We start from the raw sequence: 10,229 nt of genomic DNA on the forward strand, positions 1-10,229 counted from the left end.
TGATCTAAAGAAACATTTTGTTCTGGAATGAACTCTTTTATTCATAGTGAAACATGCCTGAATTTTACAGATCTCCGCCAAAAAAAAGTTTTTTTGTGAATAGTTGGTGAAAGAAGCCTAAGGAAAATGTGTACCTAATCCTATTAACTGACTTCATTTAGAATTATTAAAAGCCTTGATACACAGGATTTAACACAATCTTTCTAGCAGGGTGTGATGTAATCTATTTTTGTTCCTCAGCTAGCAGATGGCTTACCTTTAAGTAATTTCCAATATGTTAGGAGATCAAAAGCCATCCTTATGCCATGGAGGCAGTAATCGTTTCTCTCTGCTGGGGGTTGCTTGGTACTGTGGTGGGGATATGCAAAAGCTGCTGGCATTTCCAAGCATAGAAGGCCGACATTTCTTCAGACTTTGAAGTTAATAATCCTTCAGAAGTTGAAAAACTGAGAGATTTTCAAACCCCTTTTAATGTTCTATATGGCTTCTGCAAAAGTAAATATCTGTAAGTAATCACAGTGGGCTGGTGTGAGGCAGGCTGCACGCAGGAGTGGGAGTGTGCTGGGCTCTCTGTCCTGCTGTGGCAGCACCACTCTGCCTGCAGAGGGTCTGCCTGGGGGGCACAGTCACCCTGGGGGCCCCACATCAGCTCAGTGCACAGCAAAATGCCCACTGCAGCTGAACCTGGAACCCCAGAGCAGCCCTGCACACATCCTCAGAGCATCCCTGGGCTGTGCTCTCCCGTGCCCAGTCCCTGCTGGTGGAATTTGTGGAAGCACTGTGCCACAGGTTCACTCTGAGGGCTTCCTCTCTGCAGACACAGATGTTTGGTTTTCCTGCAAACAGGAGAGCCAGCCCTAAAATGCTGTTAGCAGTTGGGTTCAGACAGCAAAGAGGAGGTGATCAAGATTGCTCATGACAGGTCGCTGCACAGCTTTCAAAGCAGCCACTTAAAATTGCCTGGTATCTATCCCTATATCAACCTCAGAAAGGCATTTCTGTATAGATAGTTTTAAATCCCTCTTGGGTTCACTGTGCTCTAGCCATGACAAAAAGACCATCCTGCCTGGGAAAGAAGAGCACCCACCCAGCAAGGAACAGTGAAAATCTCAGACACTTATTTTGGAGCAGGAGGCTCAGACATTTTTAATAAAGAATGTCAAGTCTTCCAAAAATTTGTCTACTGGGCGCATTTCTGGCTTCTGATCACATTATGTTTATCTGCTAATCACAGTTTTTTATTTTCTTTAATTAAAAATAGCAGTTAACATTACAGTTACTCTCTCAATATGATTTAGTGGTTGGAAATTTCAAATCAACTTCTTCTACAGACAAAGAGTGCAAAAATTAGTACTCAGAAATAATAATGACTAATAATAATAATAACTAATAATAATAATGACAGGGTCTGTATTTAGGTGTTGCTGATACTGACTCATTAAAATATTTACATAATTTAAATCAACTCTGAAATGAAGTTAATGTATACAAAGGCCTAAGATTACAGAAATAACTTCAGACCATTTCATCTTAAATTAAAAACAATACTCCAGTGAAGTATATTTATTCTTGAAATTTTGAGAAAGTCCCACTTCTCAGGAGTAAGATTTCCATGACTGAACACCTGGAAAAATGTTTGCTTTTGCCATCTGTAGCTTCTCCACAGGTGCAGAGAAGGTTTTTATTGCATTTGGATTTAGGCAAGACACTCCTTCAAGCTGAAAAACTGATCACATACTAAAAAAACAGGAAAGCTTGTTTTTTACTTTCAATCTATGAATAAGAATTGGGTGATTGAGACTTGGATGTATCAGTTTAAACTCTTAAAAAGTAGAATGTTGAGAAAGCCTATGGGGCATTAAGAAAATGCAGACTGTACTACCATAGTGTCGCAGACATCTTTTTCACTAAAAATCCTTTCTTTAGGATTTTCCCTTCTGGGAAGCTGAGGCCCCAGAAAAAGAATGTAAACAATGGTTATCTGCTGCTGTGGAATGCAACAGGTGGATTTTTGATTGGCCCATCTTGAATGTTTATAATTAATGGTCAATCAAGACGGAGCTATCTTGGACAGAGTCCGAGAGAGCTGCCTTTTGTTCTCATTCTTCTTATTCTATTCTTAGCTTAGCTATCTTCTGAGGAAACCTTTCCCTTCCATTTCTTTTTAGTATAGTCATAATGTAATATATATATCTATATATATATATCATAAAATAATAAATCATGACTTCTGAACATGCAGTCAACATTCTCGTCTCTTCCCTCATCCAAGAACCCCTGTGAACACGGTCACACCATGGTTGATTTTGACACAGTTTGATAACAAAAATGATAAGTTTCCAGAACATTCTAAATACCAAGAAACATTTTTACAGCCGTTTCCTGCAAGCACCCAAAACCAATTTATAGTCTACTCTTGCACCAAAGAGCATTCATCTGGTTGGTAGGGAGTATCATATACTGTTCTATGTGCATAAGACAATGCAAAAAACCTCCAACTGTGTAAGATGCTCATTATGCCATAATATCATCACAAAAATTATGCATCAGACACACCCACAGCACAGCAGATATTGCCTGGGTGGTCTGAGGTGCCCACCAAAACCACCTGGAAGTCACGGCTGATGTGTGCCTGCCTGGGGAGGCAGCTGGGTGCCCTTGCCCAGGCGCAGGGAGCAGAGCCTGCTGCAGGCTAGAGTGAGGCAGTGCTGGGCACAGGGACAGCCCGGGCTGTTATGAGTAGAAAAGCTGTCCATTTTTTTAAAAGGTTGCAGAGTTAACAGGTTGGGCTAGTTGCTGCCAGGGTGGAGTTCTAACTGTTATTGTAATCACCTGTCATTTTCGTTAACTACCTGTCATTGATGGTTAAGAATTTCCCCTTTTCTTGAGTGGCTCCCTGCTGCTTTCTGGAGGATGGCACCCAGAAGGTGAAGAGGAGGGGACATTGAATGACATGCAAATGACATTCGATCCAGCATGCAACAGCAGAAAGCTCTCACAAAACCTAGCCAAAAACCCCTAAAAACAATGAGCCAACACAAAATTGATGAATCAAAGTGATGTCTAGACATGAGGAACAGAACCTAGTATCCGCTAAGACCCTTTTTACTCCTCACCCTAATCTAGATGTTGGCTAGACAGAGGAGCTCAAATGTTGAACCAGAAAGCATGGAGTCTCTGGATGTTCTCCTGAGGATGGAGCCCCCAGGTCTGCCCACAGACCAGTGGACAAAGCTGCACTCTTTCTCCTCCTTGGACTTGTCGGTTCTCCCCACCCAAGCTGATCATTTTTAATACGGGCATTAAAAAGGAGAAAGGTCTCCTGCCAGTGTTTATTTCAATCCCAGCCCCACACTGGGATGCAGGGGCAGGAGCAGGGCTGCTGTGGTCCCTGTGGCTGGGGCAGAGCTGAGGCTGCCATGGCCGCACACCCAGTGCACAGCGGATCAGGAGGGCTCATTAGCTGCTCTCTGCCGAATTCAAGCAAGTGCAGAAGCCTTTTTTCACTGTTTAACTCCCCCAGCAGGAGAACTGACTCAAAGAAAGGTTAGGGCATGACCACATCAGGGTTCTGTAGTGAAAAGAAAGAAATTATACTGAAAGCATGGCCGGGAGCATCACCTTGGTCCAATTTACTTCTGCCAAAGCTGCAGTGAATGAGGCAACAGTTCCAATGTGTTCACAGGCTCAGGAATCAACTCCATTTGTCTAAGCATGAATGCAGGGAATATCAAATATATCTAGGTTAGGGTTCAGTAACTGATTGCTAGGAATGGGAAAGAAATGTTGCCAAGGATACTCTTTTTATTTGCAATCATAAAAAGCCCCTCATAAATAGTCTACCATTTGGGGCATACGGTAAAAGTCTCATTTATTTGGGAAAACTAGAGATAAAGACATAATAAAACAGGAGTTGCTGATAACCATTTTTAAAAATTAATTGTTGCAGTAAGAACAGGCTCCTTACATCTTGCAAGTGTCAGCTGGAAAAGCACAGTCCGCTTACTCAGGAGCCTGGAGTTCTCACCCCATAGCCTGGGGAAGCCTAGGGAAAAGCAGTGGGCTCAGCTGTAGCTAATCCTGTCCTTTATTTCCCTGACTTCTTTTCCTGAGACAGTAATTCCCTGTGCATGATTTACCCACCTTCTCCAGGACTTCTGCAGCTGGAGTGGCTGTACACCACCATCCCTTGCAAACCTCTACCTGCCCCACTGTACACAAGGATTTCTGATACCCTGTTTTCAGGTGATCTGGGTGTATCCTCCTACCCAGCTGCTGCTTCTCTCCCTCTGTGGCCTCATCTGTTTGTTTGTCTTTTACTCACTCATACTTTATACACATCAGTAATTTTTGTCCAATGCTGTTCACCTGTCAGTCTTCAGAGCTGAAAAACTATCTGGTTTATCCTTATTTTTAAGTTAGGAAACTGAGGCTCAGAGCAGGAATATGATTTATTTAATGTAAACAAGTAACCTCTACTTCCTCCCTAAGGTCTCCACTTTTAATAAAATAAGCCTTTACTTTGACTTCAGTATCATTCTTATTAATGAGAAACCTACTCTTAGGGGAAAGCTAGAATTAACTTGTAGTCTCACTGGTCAATGCTCATAAAAATGAAATCTTTTCATTCAGGTGGTATCTAACTACAGGTTTGAGCAACTAATAATGTGCTGTGTGACCACAGAAGGAAAAACAGTCAGCCATCCCACCCTAGGAAGACACCCTTGTATAATCAGGGGAAATCAAGTAAGATTGTCTTTGCTGGCACATATCTTGCAGGAATATCTAGTGCATAGCAGTCCCTTTCAGGCATGGCAACATGGGAAATCAAAAATCTAAGTTAGCAATAGGTGTCTGAAGAGGAGTGTGAATCTTATAGCCATTAAAATAGAAGGGAAAATCATCTCTCTGATTTGCACTTGCATTTCTATTGGGTATTCTGTACTCTTTCCATTAGCTAAGATGGACTGGATGCCCAAAGGAAATAAACTGAGTCCACAGTAGGCTGTAAACAGGGAATAGCCAGGATCCATGCCAATTTAAAAAATGAGCACGTCCTCAGGTTTGTAGCTCAGTGTCTAGGATTCAAATCCCTGTCTGAGCACACATTGCAAAATACAGACACCTTAGCAATGCTTCCCAGGTATATTTGCTGCCTGAAATATGAACTCAGGAGGAAATTCAAGCTGGCATATAAGCAAAAGCAGAAGACACCAGTTTCCTCTAAGCACAGCTCGGGGAAGAGTTATGCAAAAAAAGCTCTCTGATACATAATCCAGTGCAGGCCAATGGTACACAATCCATCCCATCCCATGGTGTCTGGACATAAAGGGCTTGTCAAAATGAATATGGAATGACTACTATGTGTCTGTATATGTAGGAAAAAAAGCATAGCATAGCAGTGACTGCACAGCACTTTCTATATTCCTACCGTGTACCAGGCAAAGATTTTTCAGTTCATGCATCATTCACAACTTGCTACAGGGATTTCACAAAGCCAGTACATATCCTTTACACAAAGAAAAGGGGGGGGGGAAAGAATTGATTTAGAGAATAAAAAATTCTGAAAGTATATCTACTGGATGAGTAGTTAGTGTTGGGGACACTAACAAAACACAAAGCTTAGCAAGAAGCAAAATAAATAAGTAAATGAGATCACCCCTACCCTGTCCAAGGCACTGAGAAGCAGAGAGTTACTTCTGATATCATGGTGTATCTTCTCAGAGTAGTGAGCAACTGCCAAAGTGTTTTCTTCCTCTTTTCCCATCAAGTATTTGCACCATTTGCCATACCACAGGAGAGGGAAAGGAAGAGAAGACTGAATACAAGAAACTATGTGGGGGAAATCAACTCTCTTAGCTCCAGCAATTTGTGACATAAATGTCTCATCTCAAATTCTTATTTAGGCTCTTTTAAAGCACATAGGAGGAGAGAAGCTCCCCCAAGGACCATATCTTTCTTCTCTGTACAGAGGGGTACAGAGGTGGAGAGTGGATAAGCACTATCACATTTGCTCTTTAGACAGGACACCCACCTTCTTGACCAGGTCAACAGCAAAACCTCTCTTGCTGAAAAATTCTCATCTTTTCAGCAGAAAAGCATCTGTATGGAGCAGACAGGGACACCTACAATGTTCTTATTCACCACTGGGTACATATGGACAGAGAAACAAAGGGAGAAAGTCCTTTGTAGTAAAAGCAATTCAGAAGGCAAATTTGAAGCTAGGAAGTTTGAATTCAGTGGCAAGACAGAGCAGAATTATATAGATCTGGATAATAACTTCTAGTTAGACCCTTTTTTTGGGATTGAAACAACAAAATGAAGGAATTCTTTGGTGCAAATAATTTGTGAAGCAGACACAGTGCTATGAAGAGAAGATGCACCAAAATCTTTTTACCCTCAGTTCACCCCAAAATTTGTTAAGAAATTACAATAATATCTAGTATCATTAAGGACTGCAGTTATTGCCTGATGTTGTGTTCCTTGAGGCACCATCCTAAATCCACTATTTAAGTAAAATAAGCTAAAGAGAAAATTTTGAAGGGCTTCATATAGCATTTATACCACCATGGGTTCTCTGCCATAAGCAGTGGTTGAAAAGTAGTTTATAGATACTATATTACACACAAGGCAGTACTACAGCTTAGTGCCAAGCCCAGATGTAATCTAGAAATGTGTTTTAACTCTGAAATGAATACTGTAATGCAGACTGCCTGCTAGTTCAGTTCCAACCATATTTTATCTCCTGGGGTTCTGAGCTGATTGTAGCAGAAAAAGGTGCCAAGACAGTCTCTGATATTAAAATATATGGGTTACACATGCACCAAGTTTTATATGCAGTTTAGAATTAAATATCAACAGCACAAGGCAAGTTGGGATGTAAACTGTTTTCAGATGTGTCTATGGGCTTGAGTGGAAAAGAAAATATTAATGGCATTCAAACTGATGGCAGGCAGGAACCAGAAGGTAAGCTACAAAGTTCTGAAGGGGAGCTGCTGTGTTTCTCAAAAGCCATAACCTTGACATTGAGGTTAGCTCTATTTCTCCCTTACACAGCAACGTGTTGCATTATGGCTGTCTAAATATTCCTGGAAGCCTTTCAGAGATTTTGTGATCCAGATGTGGATTATGTGTAACACTAACTATGTACATGCTGGAGACGATTACGCTGGGAGCTTTCAGATTCCATTCTGCACATGTAGCACTGAAAAGAAACTTGACTTGTACTTATGAAATTCCTTTTGACCATAAGAAAAACAGAAGGAAACCCCCTTTGGAGACTTCCATAATGGGAAACAGGAAACAGGGCTGTGGAGTGGAAAGTTTGCAGCACAGGAAAAACAATGGACTATATAAACATAAGTGCCATTATCAGATACTCTGCAATGGCCTTGCAATAGGTCTAAAGTTGAAAATACACAGTGGTTTGTGTTTTCATTCAGATCTCAAGATTTCTTTATGGGCTATTCTGGTTCCTGTTGAACTCAAGTGGTATTTTGATACCGACAAATGGGCATAGGTTAAAACATAGGGATAATGGTTTAAAAAAGACACTATTTATGACAGTTTTCAGCATCTTGACTCATTTTTGCTCCTTGTTTTTCATATCTTCAACAGGCAAAGCAGTGCAATCGAAACTGTTATTGCAAAGATTTCTCTGGTAGCAATTCAAGGAGTTTTAATGATAGCATCCAAGTATCAAAACCAAGAGCCTTGCATGTCAAAGCTCCCTCCATGACTTTAACTTCTCTACAGGACTGATAAAAGGCCAATTTTTTCATGAGCACTGGTGACTTTGTTCTAGGGACTGTACTATATCTTCTTGTTTAGACCTCAGTCAAGGACCCTTTTCCAAGGCTTCCCTCAAAAGAGGAAAACACAGAGTATGCCACAGTCTGGCTGCCTGATGCTTGACTACAGAGGAAGAACTTGATTATTTATTTGGAATATTTCTAAAGTACATCAGAGGTCAGTGGTGGTAGATATTCTGGTCACAGGTCCTATTTAAAACAATTTAAAACCAGTCACCAGTTTCTAGGGATCAGAGCCTCTTTGGCTCTCAGGGAAAAACAAAGCAATCTGAAGACAGCTTATGCTACATTACATTTATAGTTTATAGTCTGTGTTGCAACAAAATACTCTAGAACAGAAAGGAACCCAGCCAGAAGCTGCCCTGTTTTAAACTCAAGATTAAAAGAGTTTTACGGATTCATTTTATCACCAGTCATCCTACTAAAATAGCTTTCCAGCTCCTTTGTACTGATGATAAAGGCTCTAAGACACAAAAGTTTTATCCTTGTTCCACAGGTTTTGTGGTACTGCAAATGGGAAAGGAAAGGTCTCTGATTAAATACAAATGTTGATATTGATGTGGCCACTAGTGCTATTAACAGCAATGGAACCAATGCATGCATCATTTCAAAGTTTTGAAAACATTCCCTATAAAATGCCTGTTTCTCTGCACTCCTTGTAAATTGAGACTATCTTGGGCAAATGCTGTAAACACCAGATTTAGGTCAGATGAATTCCACCCTTCACTTTCCCTTGCCAAGTGTATCCTAAAACACAAGAGGGTCACTTGCTTGGTTTCATGGTTTTACCCGGAAAAAGGTTAAATCCAGCTCAGTCTTCTCTGTAGCATTGGCTCTTTTCTACAGAGACAGGGAGGCTGAAGATGGAGCAGGACAGGACAAGTTCTCTTATGCACCTGCTGCAACTGCAGAAGGTTTGAAAAAGAATATTTGAGAAAGAATACATTCTTCTCCAGGTGGGATATCCACAGCCTGGGCTTTCCCTCCCTTCAGTAACAGAGTAAAGTGGAGTCTGTTTCATGCTCCTTCCTCTCAGATTCTGTATGACTGACTCAGTGAGAACTGGATATTGCTGTTGGAGTCTCTAAACGGATTAAGACCTGGTGAGAGAGACTGTGTTATTGATTAGACATACTGAATGTATAACTTCTCTTTTATCTTTAGAGATACTTTACAGGTCTTTTGTTATTCCTGTCTTTAAAATCACATACTTGGTATACATCAATATCTTCCACTTTGCTACAGCCAACACCAAAAATTTTTAAAAAGTCTCTTTTGCCTCAAGAATCAGAAATTAAATATTTTTATGCCCTCTAGAAAATTATCTCTTTCATCTCAAAGCATCTTCGCAGGCAATGTTTGGATCTGATAATCGGATTACAACCATGTTGAAAGATACACCCTCAAGTGAATGAGTAATGTAATTTCTGTGTAGCACAAAAGATATTTTCCCAAAATGGTACCAACCACTCTTGATGATCTCTACTATCTTTAAATAATGTGATTCAATCAAAGCTGGTTGGTTTAATAAGAACAAGAGTGAATTAGTTAAGCAGAATGAAAAATAATCGTTTATCATAAAAATATTAAGTTTGCCCTTTTACCCGACCCTCACTCACAGGGTGTTCCATCCATGCCTGGGAACTGACTTCCAGTGTCCCCTGGGTATCCTCTGCCTTGGTGGCCACCCCCAGACAGGAGGTCTCTGCTGAAGGAGGTTCTGTTTTCCCTGCCTCACCTAGTAGGGTTTCCACTCCCTGTGCCTGGGAAAAGGTCTTTTATCTGTGATGCTCAGTCACACTGAGGCTCGGGGTTGATCAAAAATCCTCTTCCTGGCTTCTATTTTCACTTTCTTTCTTTTTCAGAGTCTGTGCAAATGAGGAACGGTTATGTGAAGAGAGAACAGACAAAAAGGACATCTGCCCTTTTGGTCACCCCTTACTCCACACTGTTCTGGATGGTTCTCCCAAAATAGTGGTTGAAAGGAGATGATTATGCTGTGCATAATCACACAGACAAGGGTTTCAATTTGTCAGAGTATTCCCTGCTTTTTCTAGTTCTGCAGTTCTGTGGAGGTTTTCCTAAATGAGCTGTGGCTGAGGGAAGTACAAAAATTAACTGCCTCTCTTCAGGATATAAGGTGTGAAATTAAAGCCATCAGAAAGAGGAAGCCACACTTACAACAACCAAAGGCTCAACTTCTGTCAGCTCAGCACAGAGCTCTCCCCACCATTGTCTGCCCTTGGAATTAGATTCCAGTTGCGTTTTCTGAAGTATCTCATTGACTACAGCTTAAATTTTCCTTGTGTATGATTTGAAAAGCCTGGCTATACTTTCTGTTCACCCCAGCCACATCATTTTCAGTGACTCCTTTATTCTGGAATTAATGACAGAGCATACTTTGTGGTCCTGTTGTAC

General features: G+C 41.0%; 1 protein-coding gene across 1 annotated transcript in view; it reads left to right on the forward strand.

Moving 5' to 3' along the window:
• CDK14 (cyclin dependent kinase 14) overlaps positions 1 to 9,772 on the forward strand; it is a 440,286-nt gene extending 430,514 nt beyond the window's left edge. Inside the window, exon 15 of the mRNA XM_054516107.1 lies at positions 9,677 to 9,772. The gene's annotated coding sequence lies outside the window, so the exon portion shown is untranslated. The remainder of the gene's footprint in view (positions 1 to 9,676) is intronic.
• The last annotated feature ends 457 nt before the right edge of the window (positions 9,773 to 10,229 follow it).

Source organism: Molothrus ater, chromosome 1 (assembly GCF_012460135.2).
Source record: "Molothrus ater isolate BHLD 08-10-18 breed brown headed cowbird chromosome 1, BPBGC_Mater_1.1, whole genome shotgun sequence".
In the NCBI taxonomy this organism is placed as follows: Eukaryota; Metazoa; Chordata; class Aves; order Passeriformes; family Icteridae; genus Molothrus; species Molothrus ater.